Genomic DNA, 13,504 nt, shown 5'->3' with positions numbered 1-13,504 from the left:
TTCACTCTCTGTGTATCCTTTGCCCTGAAGTGGGTCTCTTGCAGGCAGCATTATCGTGGGTTCTTGTTTTGGTTTTTTTTTAACTGACTCTGTCACTCTATATCTTTTAGATGTGGCACATTTAGCCCACTGGCATTTAAGGTAATTATTGATAGACATGTATTTATTGTCATTTTAAACCTTGATTTCCCATTGATTTTATATTTCTTCCTTGTCCTTTTCCATTTTGTGGTTGGCTGATTCTCTTTTGTATTATGTTTATGTTCTTTGCTTCTGGTGTTTGTGCATCTATTGTATGTTTTAGATTTGTGGTCACTCTGTTTTTCAAGCACATTAATCCCTCCCTATATCTTCTCGTGTTAGACTGGTAGTCATATAGGTTCAAACACATTCTAGAAAAAAGAACTGTATCTTCTTAGTCATGCCCCACATTTTATGATTTTGATGATTTGATGATTTTACATCTTCAGGTTCATCCTTTTGCTGTCCATTGTGGTTGTCATCACTTTCACAGAAAAAAATTTTCTTTTTTTTTTTTTTTTTAATCTGTGTACTGGTTTATTTACATGATTTACCTTCCAATTGTAATTTTCTCTTTCCTATAGATTCTTACTTATTTTCTATTTAGAGAAGACCTTGCAATATTTCCTTTAGGGTAGGTTTAGTATTGCTCTATTGGAGAAGGAGATGGCAACCCACTCCAGTGTTCTTGCCTGGAGAATCCCAGGGATGGGAGAGCCTGGTGGGCTGCAGTCTATGGGGTCACACAGAGTCGGACACGACTGAAGCGACTTAGCGGTATTGCTCTATTCTTTTCGTTTTTGCTTGTCTGAGACATTCTTTACTTCTCCCCCTATTCTAAATGATGATCTTGCTGGGTAGAGTATCCTAGGTTGCAATTTTTTCCCTTTCAGGACTTTGTATATATCTTGCCCCTCCCCTGTAACCTGCAACTTTTCTGTAGAGAAATCAGCTGATGGCCTTATAGGGGTTCCCTTGTCATCCTCTCTTTAACTTTTGCCATTTTAATTATTATCTGTCTTGGTGTAGATCTGTGTCTGTTCAGATGACACACAGGTGCTGACTTTACAAAGCCAGGGGCGGGGGTGTAAATCCATGGTTCGCACAACCGCAGGGAGAAAAAATTCAGCCCTGCTTCCTGAGTAGTGTGGCCCCTGGGGCTCAGCTGTGGTTTCATCCACCCTTCTGCACGTGGGCAGCCTGTGGCATCTGCTACTGAGCCCCTGAGTGGTGGCTGGGGGGCACTCTCTAGGAGCCCGCGGAGGTAGGAGTCAGTGCGTGGAGACAGCAGCTGCTAATGTGGCCCTGCCCTTGGCACGCTATTTGGCGATGATGTGTTGCTACTGTGGAGGGCTGGGCTTCTTCCAAGAACACCCCTTGTGGAGCTGGACCACGCTCCAGGCCCTTCAGGCTGCCTCCCAGCAGCCAACTCCAGTCCTCTCCCCAGGCCAGGCCTCTGAACTCCAAGTCTCAGCACCCAGCCCTGGTCCATAGCAGCAGACCTGTGTCTCAGGCTGGGTGCCCAGCCTGCTGGCTGGACCGTCTGTGCAGGCCTCTCTGCTCTGTTTGCCGCGGGCTGGTGGCTGGGCTCGCCTCTGAGCCTCTGAAGCTCCATTTCTGAGCTCCCTGCTGGTGAAGGGGCTTCCCAGGGTTCAGGAACGTTTCCTCTTTTCAGCTCCCTGCCAGAGACCCAGGACCTGTCCCACTTACCCCCTTTTCCCCTTTCATCCTGCCCAATTGCATAGAAACCTTTCTTGTCCTTTCAGGAGTTTGAGGTCTTCTCTTATGGCCCGGGAGGTGCTCTGTGAGAACTGCCCCACCTGTAGATGTGTTTTTGAGGTATTTGTAGAAGGAGGTGAGTTCCACATTCTTCTACTCTGCCATCTTAATTAGAGCTCTCTACATGCTAATTATTATTCTTATTAATATTGTAATTGTTATTGAAGAAGGGGCAAGGATTGAACCTTTGGGAGCAGTAACAAGATGTCAGATGCTGTGTCAAGCCCTTTATGTACATTACTGCCTGTTGAGTGTGGGTTGGACCACCTCACCCCACTTTACAGATTAAGAAACTGAGGCTCAGAGGGAACAAGGCTCATCAAAGCCATGTGATCAGTGATTGGCAGAGCTGGATATTATACCTTCACAGCAGTCACGCCCTTTCCCCTTTGCTGGTTTGTGACTGGACCAAAGAGGGTGTGTGTGTGTGTTTGTGTGTGTGTGTGTGATGGTGTGATCTCTGCCGGGAGACTCCCAGGTTCCCACCTTCCTCTCCAGGTGAAGAGAATGCTCTGCTTTGTGTTTGCTGAGCAGGGGGTCTGTGAGGACTCTGAGTGAAGCCACAGTGGAATGAACTCTAATAACAACCTGACCCCTAAAGCAGCATGCAGTTCACACCTGTCCACAAAGGCACTTTCTTAAAACGCACTGCTAGAGCACGCCTTTCCAGGTTGTAGCTGCTGAAACCACCAGTCTGTCCTCAGAGAGGCATTTGCAATTGAACTGGGGTTGTCTCAAGGACCTCAAACTTCTAACATCTAAAGGCGTCTGTGCTGGCCTGGGTGGGGATCAGCCCTGGCTGCTCACCAGCTGGACACCCCTCTGCTGGATGTGTCCCAGCTGAAGCTGGAGCTCTCAATGCCACAGAAACTTGCCTGTGACTCTCTGGGAAAAATGCTACATGGTGAGGGATTGGTACTAGGTGAGTGCTTTCAGATAAAGGTAAAACAGAAACCTTAGATGATGAAACAACAAAGCATGTGAACGTCTCGTAAGCTAGCTGTGACATCTGTAATATTGTTTCTGTATTTATACACTATTTCTTTTCATAAAGTATTCAAAGTCACTCCAAATTGGGAAAAGAATACGTCAAGGCTGTATATTGTCACCCTGCTATTTAACTTATATGCAGAGTACATCATGAGAAATGCTGGGCTGGATGAAGCACAAGCTGGAAGCAAGATTGCTGGGAGAAATATCAATAACCTCAGACATGCAGATGACACCACCCTTATGGCAGAAAGTGAAGAAGGACTAAAGAGCCTCTTGATGAAAGTGAAAAAGAAGAGTGAAAAAGTTGGTTTAAAACTCAACATTCAGAAAAGTAAGATCATGGCATCTGGTCCCATCACTTCATGGAAAATAGATGAGGAAACAATGGAAACAGTGACAGACTTTATTTTGGGGGCTCCAAAATCACTGCAGATGGTGACTGCAGCCATGAAATTAAAAGACATTTGTTCCTTAGAAAAAATAATTATGACCAACCTAGATAGCATATTAAAAAGCAGAGACATTACTTTGCCAACAAAGGTCTATCTAGTCAAGGCTATGGTTTTTCCAGTGGTCATGTATGGATGTGAGAGTTGGACTATAAAGAAAGCTGAGCGCCGAAGAATTGATGCTTTTCAACTGTGGTGTTGGAGAAGACTCTTGAGAGTCCCTTGGAATGCAAGGAGATCCAACCAGTCCATTCTAAAGGAAATCAGTCCTGAATATTCATTGGAAGGACTGATGATGAAGCTGAAACTCCAATACTTTGGCCACCTGATGCGGAGAACTGACTCATTGGAAAAGACCCTGATGCTGGGAAAGATTGAAGGTGGGAGGAGAAGGGGCCGACAGAAGATGAGATGGTTGGATGGCATCACCGACTCAATGGACTTGAGTTTGAGTAAACTCCGGGAGTTGGTGATGGACAGGGAGGCCTGGCGTGGTTCAGCCCAGGGGGTTGCAAAGAGTTGGACATGACTGAGTGACTGAACTGAACTGATTCAAAGTCACTCCGAGGAAGAATGCACAACAAAATAATGATTAAAAAAAAAATCCTAAAAAGAATGCTGCCTGCTGGTCCTGTAAAAAAAGAATGTTGCAGCCATCAGACAGTGAAGCTCCTTCCCTGCCCCTACCTCTCCGTGTACCCCGAGGGGATTCAGGATAGAGGAAAACAGGCTACTGAAGATGAGTATCTAAGAAATTATTTCAATGAGCCAAGATTCTCACATCTTCCCACACAGAGCAACTCACTAAAATCATTAACCCGAGATGTCTGTTTTTTGTGATTAGCAGTAATCTTTTGATGTTCAACTCCATTCGATGTTGACTCCATGGTTTATTTGCTTTTCTTTTTTTTCCAGCAACTGCTAAGTCGCTTCAGTCGTGTCTGACTCTGTGCGGCCCCATAGACGGCAGCCCACCAGGCTCCCCCGTCCCTGGGATTCTCCAGGCAAGAACACTGGAGTGGGTTGCCATTTCCTTCTCCAATGCATGAAAATGAAAACTGAAAGTGAAGTCGCTCAGTTGTGTCCGACTCTTCGTGACCTCATGGACTGCAGCCCACCAGGCTCCTCCATCCATGGGATTTTCCAGGCAAGAGTACTGGAGTGGGGTGCCATTGCCTTTTCCAGCAAAAGCTCCTATAAATCTGGCTCCTCTCTTACTTCTGGGGAGCAGTTCCTCAGAGCTGTCTGAGTTGATGTCTCCCCGGTTACAGTCCTCAGTAAGGTTCCCAAATAAACACAACTCTCAACTCTTAGGTTGTGCCTTTTTCTTTAGTTGACAAGTGGAAAGTCAGCATTTGGAAAAGGACATACATGTGTAGGTCCAAAGAACCTTGGTATTTCTAGAGAGAATTTAAAATTTGACTCTAAGCTTCCTGGAACCCAAAGTAAAATGGGAAATTTACAGAATTGGTACCGTCTGAAAAGCTACATACCAGCTAGACTTTTTTTTAATACAATTGATAACGTTTTAATTTGAAATCATTTAAGACTCACAAGAAGTTTCAAAAGTAGTACAGAGAATTCCCATGTTATCTTCACCCAGCTCCACCCTGGGAGAGTCTTGTACACCACCATCCACAACTATCAAAACCAGGAATTTGACATGGTTCAATACTATTAAGTCACATACAGACCTCATTTAGATTTCACTTGTTTTTAAATATAGCACTGATTTGTAAAAGAAATTCCAATGGACTTTAGGGCTTCTCTGGTGGCTCAGTGGTAAAGAATCCACCTGTCAGTCCAGGAGACACAGGTTCAATTCCTGATCCAGGAAGATCCCACATGCTGTGGAGCAACTAACTGGGGTCTCCTGAATTGCAGGTGGATTCTTTACCAACTGAACCACAAGGGAAGCCCAGCTAAGCCCAAGGGCCACAACTGTTGAGCTGTGCTCTAGAGCCCAGGAGCCGCAACCAGGGAAGCCACCAGAATGAGAAACCCGCTCACTGCACCTAGAGAGTGGCCCCCGCTCACGGCAATTAGAGACAAGCCTGCACTGCCGTGAAGACCCAGCACAGTGATTACCAAATAAATAAAATTTTAAACAGAGAAATTCCTGTGGACTTTAGAAAGAAGGCCCTCTTAAAGAGATGACAGTGTTCTTAGAAGCATCCCCAAGATGAACAAAATAGTGAGCTATACAGGAACTTTTGCAGCTTGATTTCAGGGCTATTCAAACAACACATTGGAAGTGGAACAATACCAGGATTGGCAAACCCAAGGGTCCTAGAAACAGGGGCCTCCGATGGCTACTGGAAAAAAATCTTACCACAGTGAACTCAGTGGGTACAGAAAAAACCCAAAACATTATTTGGGCAGTTGCTTGCATGATGGCTGTTTTCTGAGTCAGATAGGAGAGGAGGTGGGGACAAAGAGGCCTGCATATGGGGTTCCCACTGGTGTAGATTCAGAGGGACTGAAGTCCATCTCCCAGGGGAGTGACCCCTTGCTCTATGCCCCATCCATAGAACATGAGGATAGGAGACAACGCATGTGTGTGCATGCATGTGTGCGAGCGTGCCTGTGTGCACACATGTGTCCTTGTAGTGAAAGCGAACAAGTGAAAGTCGCTCAGTCCTGTCCGACTCTTTGCCACCCCATGCACTATACAGTCCATGGAATTCTCCAGGCCAGAACACTGGAGTGGGTGGCCTTTCCCTTCTCCAGGGGGTCTTCCCAACCCAGGGGTAGAACCCAGGTCTCCTGCATTGCAGGCAGATTCTTTACCAGCTGAGCCACAGCTTGGGGGTACCCTTGTGGTTCAGCTGGTAAAGAATCCACCTGCAATGTGAGAGATCTGGGTTTGATCCCTGGGCTGGGAAGATCCTCTGGAGAGAGGGCTTCCCTGATAGCTCAGTTGGTAAAGAATCCACATTCAATGCAGGAGACCTGGGTTCAATCCCTGGGTTGGGAAGATCCCCTGGAGAAGGGAGAGGCTACCCACTCCAGTATTCTGGCCTGGAGAATTCCATGGACTGTATAGTCCATGGGGTCGCAAGGAGTCAGACACAACTGAGCGACTTCCACTCAGCCACTTACTCAACTCATAGCTGATTCACTTTGCTGTACAGTAGAAACCAACATAACACTGTAAAGCAACTAGACTCCAATAAAAAAAAAAAAAAAAGAAAGAAATGGTGCTGGCCCTGAGCGAGCACTCTGCATTCGCTGCCTTCATCAGAAGATATAGTATTACTGCAGGATGGATCCCAAAGGCTCTTGCAAGCCTTGAAATTCTGTGCTCCTGACTCTTCCGAGAGCCCTTTGCATAGAACAGGGAGAAGGGATGAGGACAAAACAGGGGAGCGGAGTTTTTGAAGAGGGTCTCATAGGACTGTCCTTCTCTCCCTCCACGTCCTGTTCCAGAGTTTTCTAGGTTTTACAAGTAGAGAGAACTGTGTTCTGTCTTCCTGGTGAGAGAAAGAGGTGAAGAGATGACAGGGAAGGTGCGTGGCTGGGATGAACTCAGCTGGCTTCGAGGACTTTGAAAAGCAAGCGAGCTTTTGAAAACTCTTCAAGGCTAAGGGGGTGGGGGCTCCCTGAGCCGTGGAGGCAGGTGTCTGGCAGCAGCTCAGAGAGGACCCTTCACGTGCTCCAGGGAAAGAGGCTCACACGTCCTCAGGACATAAGCAGACGGCTCTGGAATACCTCTTCGGGCAACCACAGAGCTGCTGGGGCGGCAAGCTGAAAATAACCATGGTGGCAATGTGGTGCTCCCAGGAGGACCGGCGTGGGCTCCTGGGGGCAGGCCAGCTCTCCCACCGAGGCTCTGAGAGCAGCACAAAATAGCAGAGACAGAGCTTCGGTCAGGCCTATGTCTCAGGGCCCGCGAGATGCTCTTCAGAGGAGCCAGGATTGATTCTTTTGCTTTTGGGGGTGGAGTGAGCAAGAACAGGGGTCTATGGGCTGGGCAGGCTGTGCAGACCCCCGTGGAAGGAAGAGGCTCCAGATACATGCCTGGGCTGCTGGAGTCCAAGGTCATCACTCCGGCGATGGCCTCATCAGCGTCTGGGAAGCACCGCGTCTCATGGGGGTGGCCAGACGGGTCCATGCGGCAGCACAGGGGCAGAGGGGGGTGTGGGAGGGGATTCCCTGAGAGCTCCAGCACCCTGACAGTTGAGGGAATCTTAGGAAGTTCAGTTCAGTTCAGACGCTCAGTCGTGTCTTTGCGACCCCATGGACTGCAGCACGCCAGGCTTCCCTGTCCATCACCAACTCCTGGAACTTACTCAAACGCATGTCCATCAAGTCGGTGATGCTTAGGAAGAGCGCGTAGCAGACTTTGACACTGAGTTCAAATCCCAGAGCTGTCCTCATGTGACTTGGACGGGAGACACAAGCTCACTGATAGCCATCCTTCCTTTCAACAGTTTCCAGATCCACAGGCCCAGTCACTTCTGCAGTAACCAATGCTTATTTTTCAGAATCTCCTTGATTCCAACAAGTCCTTTTCAAGCATGCAGTTTACTCTCAATGTTTCAATCTGCAAAATGGGTTTGTTGGAAGGAGCAAATGAGTAAATTCATATAAAGTGCTTAGGCCAGTGCCCTACTCATAAGTAACCTTTCAATACAGGCTGTTCATTATCGTTTCCTGCAAGCCTTCCAAGAGCCTGACTGCCTCAGCTTCTTCATCCGTAAAATGAGGATAAGATGTACAGTGACCGTTAAGGACTACGGGAAGATGAAAAACCTCATGTAAATGGAGTCATATGATCTGCGGCCTTTCGCGTCTGGCTTCCTTCACATTGCACAGTGTTTTCAAGGTTCGTTGTGTTGAAGCGCGTATCAGTACTTCACTCCTCTTTACTGGCGAATGTTGTTCCGTTGTTTGAGCAGACCTCACTCTACCCATTCATCAGTTGATGGACATTTGAGTATTTCCGTTTTTGGTTATTATGAGTGGTGCTGCTATGAACATTCATGTGTAATTTGCATGTGAACATGTGTTTCCAATTCTCTTGGGTATATACCTAGACCTGGCATTGTTGAGTTATGTGGTAAATGAATGTTTGATATTTTGAGGAACTGCCAGACCGTATTCCAAAGCAGCTGCACCATTTTGTATTCCAGCAACTTTGTCACGGCCTTGTCAGCACTTGCTATTGTCTTTTTTTTTTTAATTTAGTCATTTCAGTGGGGGTGAAATGGTGCCTCACTGTGGTTCTGATTTGCATTTCTCCACTGACTAATGACTTGAGCATCAGTTCCTGTGCTTTTTGGTAATTTCCTATGTATTATTTGGAGAAATGTCTATTCAAGTCCTTTGCCTATTTTTAAGTAGGATATCTTTTTATTTTTATTATAAGGGGTATTTATGCATTCTGATGCAAGTCCCTAATCAGATACATGATTTGCAAATACTTTCTACCATTTCTGGGTTGTCTTTTCACTTTCTTGAAGAACATTTAAAAATTTTATGAAGTCCAATGTACTTATCTTTTAAGTCGCTAAATTTTGAGGTTGTATGTATGTAGCACTAGATAAGGCATATGCAGTCCATTCTAAAGATGAGAAAACTAGAACCCAAAGGGCGTAAGTGACCTGCTTAAAGTTGCACAGCAAACGGGGCTTCCTCGGTGGCTCAGCAGTAAAGAAATTGCCTGTAATGTAGGAGCTGCAGGAGACTCGGGTTTGATCCCTGACTCAGGAAGATCCCTCGGAGGAGGGCATGGCAACCCATTCCAGTACTCTTGCCTGGAGAATCCCGTGGACAGAGGAGCCTGGTGGGCTACAGTCCCCAGGGTTGCAGAGAGTCAGGCACGACTGAAGTGCCCTAGCATGCCTGCACGCACAGCAAACAGCTGATGGTCAGTGGGACTCTGCCCCTTGTGCTCTTGACCAGGATATGTATACCGGCATCTCGGACTGAAGTGCTGACAGAATGTTGTGGATTCAGTCATCAAGCTTGTGTTCCAGTGACTGTGAAGGGAGGGGATTATTTGAAGAACATATAATCCATTTGTTTCATCAAATGCTCTGGGCTGTCTACACTGATTTAGTAAAGTCCTCAGAAAGCAACTTCCTTTGATCCCACTGTCTTGGCTGCCTTAGAAACTTGCTTCTGTGGTGTCTTGCTTGGCACCATGCTCTCAGCTTTTCTCAGAGAACAGTGAAAGAAAGCTTTTCATGACAACTGCTTTGCATTATGGTCTCTGTAACACCTGTGGAGGCATGGTCTCCTCCAGCACTTTCTTCTATCCCCTCCACACAAGTCTGGAGGAAATTTTCTCAAGACAGACGTGCCAGGAAAATCCTTTCCTCCTTTGAGGACATGATGTGTGTCCTCCTCCTGAGCAACAAGGGTCTCAATATTTATGGTGTTTCCTTTTTTCACTTTGGCCGCCAGGAAGCTCAGAGTAAGAAAATGGTGACTCAGCTGGTTAAGAATCTGCCTGCAATGCGGGACACCTGGATTCAATCCCTGGGTTGGGAAGATCCCCTGGGGAAGGGAACATCTACCCACTCCCATATTCTGGCCTGAAGAATTCCATGGGACTGTATGGTCCCTGGGGTTGCAAAGAGTCGGACACGACTGAGCGACTTTCACTTCCCTAGTCATCAATTGCCTATTTTCACTCTGATTTTCTCTTTGGTCTCAACTTTCCATTTTCTATCCAGTCACATAACATTTATTGACTGACAACCTATTACTACTGGAAGGTGGTAAATACAGTAAGTCCCCTCCATATGAATCTTCAAGTTGCAAACTTTCAAAGATGTGAATGTGCATCTGATTCCAACAAAGAACCAGACCCTGAGCCATCAGCGTCCGAGGTGAGCGACATTGCAGTTCGCCCTCCGTCTACCAAGGCTGACGACCCTTCAGCTCTACCATCTCCCGCCTTCTCTGTCTCCTCCATTCAGCAACTCCTCTTGCCCGTTCACTCAACACCAGCCCCTGTGTGCCGGCTGTGGTACTGGACTACTGTACATTCAAGGTACCTGTAAGATTAGAAACGATTTCTTTACTTTTTGTGATTTTTTAATGTATCCTTTGTGTGAAAAGTATTATAAACCTGTTACAGTACAGTACTATTGAGTCGATGATGCCATCCAACCATTTCCTCCTCATTGGATGGCATCACCAACTCAATGGACATAAGTTTGGGTTAATTCCGGGAGTTGGTGACGGACAGGGAGGCCTGGCGTGCTGCAGTCCATGGGGTCACAAAGAGTCGGACACGACTGAGCGACTGAACTGAACTGAACAGTTCTATGTAGCCCGTTGTGTTCGTTGGGTACCTAGGCTAACTTTGTTGGGCTTGCGAACAAATTGGACTTGGGAATGTGCTCTTGGAACGAAACTTGTTCACATGTAGGGGACTCATCGTAGATAAAAGCCTTGAAGCAGAGTTGTGTGATGCCCCCGCCCGTATCCCCTGGGGGATATCCTAGAGTACAGAGCAGTTTGACTTTCAACCGTCTGGCGGTTTTCTCTGACGGGCAGAGACATTCTCCTTAAGTACCAGCAGCCTGAAGAGCTGCAGAGTCACCTCCTCCAGCCCTGGGAGCTGCCTGCAGTAGGCACCTGAAAGGAGTTGGTGCATTAAAATCCAGCAGCCCAGATCCTAGACGAAGGGCAGCAGGGTGCTGTCACCAGCTGCCCCCGCAGGGCTGAGCCTCAGCGGCCCACAGAGGAAACCACCTGCAAACCCACTTTTCGTCGGCTGTCCCTTATTCTCCGCCTCACCGTCCCAGCCCCCCAGCAGGGCTCCCTAGCACCATGGACAAAACAAATCCTTGCCTTGGGGTCTGCCTCGGGGGGAACCCCAGCTCAGAGAGCCTCTGATGTCATGGACTTTATATCCCATTAAACAGAAAACCAAAGAATTATTCAACAGCTGAGGCCGGGACCTGAGGGTGGGTGGGGCACAGTCAGAGAAGGTGCCTGGTGGGGAAGGGTGTTCGTGGTGGGGAACGGAGATCCTGGCGGATGTCACAGCCTCTAAGGACTGGAGGTACGCAGGGGCTTTGCGTGTACCAGGAACAGAAAGGAAGATTTTCTCAAGTACACTTCCCTTTGTCTTGACTAAACAGGATGTTAGGAGCAATTTTCTATTTCATGATGTATCTTCAAGTCCCTCAAGGGAATACAGTAGGTAGGAAGGCAACCAAGAGAGCAAAGGTGAGTGGTCCATGCAGGGGCCCTGGGCAAGTCCCTTCCCCTCCTGGGGTGACTGGGGTTCTTTCTGTCAAGTGGGGTTTTTTCCTGCTCTGTCTGTACCATGGCTTTGCCGGGGGGATGGGTGAGGCAGGGCAGAGAAACAGCTCTTGGACACCGAGAAGCAATGCTCGGATGTGACCAGGTCCGATGAGGCGCTCCCAGAAGAAACGCTTGCTTTTATTACTAAGCAATGGCACCGCTTTCTTTGTCCTTCAACCAATCGCCTGCTGCATGTTTTACGCTCTCATTGTGTGGACATCACACAAGTGTCGAAAAGCCCACCCGCGCTCACTTGTCCACCTTCTGAGCAGCATCAGGGAGGAAGGAAGGACCCAGGGCTTTGGAATCAAATCAATGTGGCTGTGAATCTTGGCTCCACTATTATACCCGCTAATTAGCCAACACAGGGAGGCTGAGACCCCCCTCTAATCCAGGGCAGCTGCCTGGATTAAAAGGGATCATTCTGGCTCAGGAGAGCTGCTCAGTGCACACAAACTTCACACTCGGAGATCAGAAGAGCCTGGGTCTGTGTTGACACACAGATGCACGCTCCGGCTTCCTGCAGCTCTGGGGCCCCCATGACCTCAGAACATGCATTTGGAGGCTGATTCTGAAGGGAAGGCGTCACAGCCTTCTCCAGATGGCCGGGCTGTGATGCAAACCCTTGTCCGCCCTCCCCTTGCCTGGCCAGAGTAGACAGGTTTCTTTTGGATTTTCTAAAGCTGGTTTGGAGTTCCTGACCCCCGTGCGCGCTAAGTCGCTCAGCTCCTACCAAATCAGTCGTGGTCCCCGACTGAAATGGGCTTCCCTGTCTCAGCCCTGACCCCATCCATGTCACAGCTGGTTGCTTGTCTGCAGCCCTCGGGGTACTCCAGGCTCCTTAGGGGTGGGGCTGGGGCTTGCTCACCTTCCCACCTTCAGTAGTCGCTAACCAAACACTCAGAGCGGGACATGACGGAAGTGACTCAGAATGCATGCGGGCACAAAGAAATATTCAATGAATGAAGGTGGATGCTGTTCTTGCTCTCAAGAGGTGTACAAGCTGGCTGTCTATAGGAACAGGATAATGATACAAATGCCCTGCATTCTATGAAAACCCCTAGGTTCAGCCCATGGTGCCCCTAATTGGTGGAGCTCATTGTGGAGACCACAATTTCCAGGCCAGGCCTGGGGCCAGGGCTGCTGGGATACGGCCTGGGGACGATGCTTTAGAGCAGTCGTCTCCAACCTTTTTGGCAAGAGGGGCCGATTTCATGGAAGACAATTTTTCCATGGGCCGGAGAGGGGGATGGTTTGGGGATGATTCAAGAACATTACATTTATTGTGCTCCTATGAGAATCTAGGGCTTCCCTCATGGCTCAGTTGGTAAAGACTCCACCTGCAATGTAGGAGACCCGGGTTCGATACCTGGGTCAGGAAGACTAGCTGGAGAAGGGATAGGCTACCCATTCCAGCATTCTTGGGCTTCCCTGGTGGCTCAGCTGGTAAAGAATCTGCCTGCAATGCGGGAGACCTGGGTTCAAGATCCCCTGGAGAAGGGAAAAGCTACCCACTCCAGTATTCTGAACTGGAGAATTCCATGGCCTGTATAGTCCATGGGGTCGCAAAGAGTTGGACACAACTGAGCGACTTTCACTTTCACTTATGAGAATCGAGGGCTTTCCTGGTGGCTCAGATGGTAAAGAATCTGCCTGCATCAGCAGATGAATGGATAAGAAAGCTGTGGTACATATACACAATGAAGTATTATTTAGCCATTAAAAAGAACACATTTGAATCAGTTCTAATGAGGTGGACGAAACTGGAGCCTATTATACAGAGTGAAGTAAGCCAGAAAGAAAAACACCAATATGGTATACTAACTCATATATATGGAATTTAGAAAGATGGTAACAATAACCCTGTATACGAGACAGCAAAAGAGACACTGATGTATAGAACAGTCTTTTGGACTCTGTGGGAGAGGGAGAGGGTGGGATGATTTGGGAGAATGGCATTGAAACATGTATAATATCATATATGAAATGAGTCA

At 47.7% G+C, this 13,504-nt stretch overlaps 1 protein-coding gene across 1 annotated transcript in view; it reads right to left on the bottom strand.

Annotated features, from left to right (window-relative positions):
- The window catches only part of GALNT15 (polypeptide N-acetylgalactosaminyltransferase 15), a 48,237-nt gene that overhangs the window by 27,041 nt on the left and 7,692 nt on the right, over positions 1–13,504 (bottom strand). The window lies entirely within an intron of this gene.

The sequence above is a fragment of the Bubalus kerabau genome, chromosome 2 (genome assembly GCF_029407905.1).
Source record: "Bubalus kerabau isolate K-KA32 ecotype Philippines breed swamp buffalo chromosome 2, PCC_UOA_SB_1v2, whole genome shotgun sequence".
In the NCBI taxonomy this organism is placed as follows: Eukaryota; Metazoa; Chordata; class Mammalia; order Artiodactyla; family Bovidae; genus Bubalus; species Bubalus kerabau.
This window is presented reverse-complemented; position numbering and strand designations above follow the sequence as displayed.